The sequence below is a fragment of the Ranitomeya variabilis genome, chromosome 6 (assembly GCF_051348905.1).
Source record: "Ranitomeya variabilis isolate aRanVar5 chromosome 6, aRanVar5.hap1, whole genome shotgun sequence".
Taxonomy (NCBI): Eukaryota; Metazoa; Chordata; class Amphibia; order Anura; family Dendrobatidae; genus Ranitomeya; species Ranitomeya variabilis.
Window position 1 is genome coordinate 333,122,389 of NC_135237.1, and position 6,000 is coordinate 333,128,388.

Sequence of the window (6,000 nt, forward strand, 5' to 3'; positions counted from 1 at the left end):
TTTGGGGGTTAATCTTCCCTCCCTAACTATATCCCTTCTTCTGATGAAGCTGCAGCAACCTCTCCCTATGCTAAGATCGACAGAAGTAAGATGGCGGTCGGCGTGCAAGCCCCTTTATAGCCCCTGTGACGCCGCAGAAAGCAAGCCAATCACTGTCATGCCCTTCTCTAAGATGGTGGGGACCGAGACCTATGTCATTACGCTGCCCACAGTCTGCATCCTCCTTCATTGGCTGAAAAATGGCGCTGAAAGTGTCATATGAAACGCGACTTTTACGCGCAGATCGGCGACCTCATGGCCGATCCCACACTCGGATCGGGTCGGGTTTCATGAAACCCAACTTTGCCGAAAGTTGGCGATTTTTGAATATGTCCGATCCGTTTCGCTCAACCCTAATGACCACGAGTGACCCATGCAGCCTCATTCTGGAGAACGATGTTGCATAACTCACTCGTGATCATGTCACTGCTCATCATTCAGGCTCTCACGCTGTACTATGTGAGATCTGGAGGAGTACAGTGAGAGACCAGGCAGTGGCTGCTGATCCAGTGTATGGAGCTTCGTTTCGTGAAGATGGAAACTGGGATCATCATGGAACCTCCATTTGGACTACGGCGGACTGGTGTGTTTTTTTTTTTAATTAATCGGTGAAAGAGAGAAATTGTTGGGGAGTTTTTTCAAATAAAGATTTCTTTGTCTATTTCTTTTGACTACTGGGTTAGTAATGGGGGTATCTGACAGAAGCCATGTTCTGAAGCACATACATGATGGCAAGAAAGAACAATTCACAATAGGGAAGCATATTGGATTTTTTCTTTAAACACCAGGGTTCCCTCAGGGTTAAATCTTTGAAGAGAAATCATGTTACATTATTAAAATACTTGGTATTATGTTCAATATTGTTTTAATATAATTGATTTTTATTTTTTCCTTTCTGTTTCATAATTTTGTGAGTTAGTATAATACTCTTTTTTTGCTTCTTTATTCCATTGTTTTCCAAACCTCTCATATAGCAACTTGACACACTTGCTGCGTAATCAATCATGTGCGCTTTAAAGGTTCCTCCCTTTCCTTGTCACACATCCATACCAAGTTTAAGAACATATGCAGCATTCAAAATGCGTCTGGTATCTGTAATGTTCCCCATCCTCTACACCTTTGGATTGTTGTTGAATGTGTTTTTTTACCTTTTTGCCTATTTTTAAAAGAGACTAACATTTTATTCACGTTTGCTGAAACATCTGCAGGTTCTTCTCATCTTTAGCTTCCATCTTACAGGCAGACGGGGTGCAGTACAGCAGAGCTGTGAGAGCTGCAGCAAATGTGTTTGTAAGAAGGCAAAGTTAATGTCTCCTGTTCTGTGTTAGTTGCTTGTCTCACACTGGTATCTCTCCCTTCATGTAAAATAATCTCTGGAAGCAGAGTTATCTTCAAGGCAGCTTCCTCTCTAGAGCCTGGAAGAGGTCATTTACATAAAGTACTAAAAAATCAATTATCAAGAACAAGGCATCTGATATGATCCATAAAGGGATGACATTTATCAGCATTCTATAACCTATATGCCCACATTAATAGTTTAGATAGGTCTATTATGGTAACAGATGGCCGACCACACTTTCATGTGCACACAATGATTACTAACATGACTGTGCACTTAGAATAGCATTGTTCTCAGCAGCACACACTTTTCTTTTGTAAAGATCCGTTTTTTTGCTTACTGGAACCAATACCAATGGGAGAACAAGTGGTGGCTAATTAACGGATCCGTTTTCCATAGACTTCAATGTTTAAAAAAAACGATTACAGCAGAGATGAGTTTTTTAAAAATGGACTGAAAAGTTGTGTCTGCACAACATTTTTGCCAACGAATTGCTGCTGGATCTGTTCTAACGGATCGTTACTGGACACGTGAACATAGCCTAAGAAATATCTCAAAAATCAGATCTCTGATGACACACACATAATCAGTAGGGAAAATAAGAATTTGATACACTGACAATTTTGCAAGTTTTCCCACCTACAAAGAATTGAGAGGTCTGTAATTTTTATCGTAGGTACACTTCAACTGTGAGAGACAGAATCTTAAAAAAAATCCAGAAAATCACATTGTATGACTATTACATAATAGATTATAGATTCTGTCTCTCACAGTTGAAGTGTACCTGCGATAAAAATTACAGACCTCTCCATTCTTTGTAGGTTGCAAAACGAGCAAAATTGGCAGTGTATCAAATACTTATTTTCCCCATTGTATAATGACAAATCAGCCTTATTCTATGGGTCAAATACAATTTTTAAATTTTGTGCTTGCAAAAGGAAAAAAAGAAAATGATCGAAAAAAGGATGTTTCTCTGAGATATTACAGCAGGAGCTTAGCTGTCAGTCAGCTCCGGATGCCCGTTATTGATCTTTTGTACCAATAAAACAAACATGACACACCTGTATATCATGCAGCCATTATGTAAAGCAATCCATGACATATGTCAAGGTGACTTTAAGGGGGGGGGTAAAGCTTTGTGGATTGCAGTGAAGCTCAGTAAATAATCCAGTTGCCAGCAATACTATCAAAATAGCTTTGGCTGTCAAGAATGTAAAGTATACAAACTCCAAAAATTTTAGCCAATCTAATTCAGAAAATAAGTGTGTGGAAACTGTATGAAAAATCTAGATGTGTATCGATACATCCCCACACAATAAACTGAAACATTTCACCATCACCTTGTGTGGGTTGAAACATAAATTGACTGACTAGGCATTACTATTTGTGTGTCTTGACATAATTTAAGGGGTCCTGCAGATGACAGTAGCGTGACTCGGATAAGTGCTAGCCATGGTCTTGATGGATAGTTCTCATCCCCATGTTGATCTTTGGGGCGGTGCACATGTCCAAGTTTTCCTCAGATCGAGGATTGCACTCGGCCATTCATGTCTATGGGTCCATGGAAATAATCCGACTAAATTTGGACGACATCCGAGTGTGGTCCAATTTTCATGGACTGACAGAATAGATAAGATGGCGAGATGGATAATTTTTTATTTATTTTCCACATTCGAGAAATTAGGATCACACTCCGATCATAGTGTGATTGGTATAATCAGAAAGATTTTCTAGGGTGAGAAAAAAATGGTCTTGTGACCCTAGACCAGTGTTTCCCGAATTCCAGTCCTCACGGCCCCAAACAGATAATGATTTCTGGATTTCCGCAGTAATACACATGTGATGAAATTATTATTAAAGCATCAGTAATGTGTGAGGACACAGCTCCAAACAGTAATACCTAGTTTTTAATAATTTGTAGGAGAAATAGTAAAGCAACGTCATAATGTGGAATTATAAAGATGACATGAAATGTTATTTCATGAAAAATATAGATATTTTCTAAAACAGTCAAGTCAGGAGTGGTAACAAATCCTCTTTTAGGGCTCTTTCAGACTTCCTAATATTTCCGGTACCAGAAAAACCAGTACCGGAAAAATCAGTGTCCATGTGTGTCATACTTATGGCATATGTGTGACAACCGTGTACCGCCCATGTGACACATCAGTATCACACATACCATCGCCGGGTGCTGAAGACCACTCTCATCATTCTCCCCTGATCACGCTGTGATCAACGCTAGCAGTGGAGAATGTTGAGAGTTGTATTCAGCTAATAACATTGACAGCAGGTGGCGGCTGATGAGAGTATTAAAGGAAATCTGTCACCTCATTTTGCCGCTATAAACTGCAGCCACCGCCATTAGGAGCTTATCTACAGCATTCTGTAATTCTGTAGATATGCCTCCGATATAACCTGAAATATAAGAAAAACAGGTTAGTGTATACTCGCCTGGAAGGGCTGTCCGGTGCCGTCCGGGTCCGATGGGCGTCGCAGGTCCAGGTCTGGCACCTCCTATCTTCATGCAATTGAGTCGCCCGTCAGGGCAGTGGGGTACTTGGTACCGGGTCCGGTACTTAAAGGGATGTGTCACAGCAGCGGTGACCTGGTCCGTGGCCCTGGGCGCCCATGTTAAAGGGGTGGTCTTTAAAGGGGTTTTTGAAATAAAGGAATGTTCATGATGCCACCTGTGGTATTTGGTCAGGGGTGACCGACGCTGCATAAAGGGGTCCTCTGGGGTGATGTTATGGCAGCCGGATGGTATAACTTCCCACAGGTGAAGTAGGTCCCCAGGGCTCCCGTGTGTAGATGGAGATGGTGTAATAAGAAACAGAGGACACAAGGTTGCAGTCTCTTTACCTCTTTACTGAAGCAATTCAGGCAGCCACAGTCCAGGGTACCGGATCACAGGTGCTGGTGGTGGTCCGGCTGGCTTGGAAGCAAGTTGGGATTTCCCCCTTACAAGGTGGGGTTAGAAGCCTTCCCTTTAGCACTGTGGTGCAGTTCCTTGCTTCCTATAGCTGTCCAACAAGGTCCTAATGAGTTTTCTGTCCTGTGTGTAAGTAGGACACTAACCTGTATGACAGGTGGCCCGAGCCCTTTCACAGGGTCTCTATCGTGACCCAAGCCCTATACGCCACTGTGTCTTCAGGTGTTAGGGTGGGCAAGTGACCTGTAGTTCAGTTGTCCTGCCAGTTTCCGCTGTGAATCTTAGAGACCCTCACAACCTCGGTTTTCTGGCCACCAGTGTCTGCGCTCTGTCATGAGGTAGCTAAATTGCAGCTATTCTCCTCTGGTCTTAACTTCACCTTTGAATCTTTTCCCTTTCAGTCTCTTTATCAGTTGCTCTGTTCTGTCTTTCCTTCCCAGGAGCTGCACGGCTCCAGCTTTTCTTCCCCACACGTCGCTCTCCTCTCACCAACTCCTACCTCTTTCTAACTGCCTAGCAATGGCCTAGCAACTGACTCCTCCTGACCAGAGAGAACAACTCCCCTGAAATCAGGTGTAGAGCTCCCCCTTTTGGCCTGAAGTCAGAATGGTGTTGTATGTGCTGATTACCTGTTAAATGGATCCTTCCCTGCTTCCAAGCGTGACATCACTCTCCCCGTGAGGAAAGCAATGCCACTGTAGCAACCGGTTACCTGGGGTGTTACACAATGATGTCCTCTTCCTTGCTTCTGTTGTGGCTCCTGCGCAGGTGTACTGATTTGCCCTGTTGAGGGCAGCTTAAAGTACTGCAGTGCGCAGACGCCGTGCCTTTCTGACCTCTCCCGGTGCCTGCCCACTGTAGTACTTTGCTCTGCCCTCAACAGGGCAGAGAATTACGCCCACGCAGGAGCCGCGATGGAAGCAAGGAAGAGGACGTCATCGCATGAAGATGGGAGGCGCCGGACCCGGACCTGCGACGCCCATCGGACCGGACCACACCGGGATCACCCCTGGGTGAGTATAATCTAACTTTTTTTTTATCTTTCAGGTTACATCGGGGGCTTATCTACAGCATTACAGAATGCTGTAGATAAGCCCCTAGTGACGGTGGCCGCTGTTTATAGCGGCAAAATGAGGTGTCAGATTCCCTTTAATCAGTCACTGCCTGCCCTATTAATAAATGAATTAAAATAAAAACTGCGTGGGTTTCCTTGTATTTTTGATAAGCAGCCAGGCAAAACTGACAGCTGCAAACCTCAGTTGTCAGTTTTACCAAGGTTAGCTATCAAGAATAGAGGGGTCCCCATGCATTTTTAAAATTATTTAAATAAACAATTGAAAAAAACGACATGAAGTCCCCCCCATTTTTGACAACCAGCCTTGCTAAAGCAGAAAGCTTGGGGCAGGTATTCTCAGGCTGGTTAGCAGCCATTGATATTGGCCCCAACCTAAAAATAGCAGCCCACAGCCACCAAGAAAAGGTACATCTATTAGATGCGCTAATTCTGGCGCTTTGCTCACCTCTTCCCTTTTGCCCTGTGGCGGCAGCAAGTGGGGTTTATATCTGTGGGATTGATGTCACCTTTGTATTGTTTGGTGACATAAAACCCATGGATTAGTAATGTAGAGGCGTCTATACTATATGACACCTATCCATTACTAATCCTAAAGTTGTATTGTAAATAAACACACAG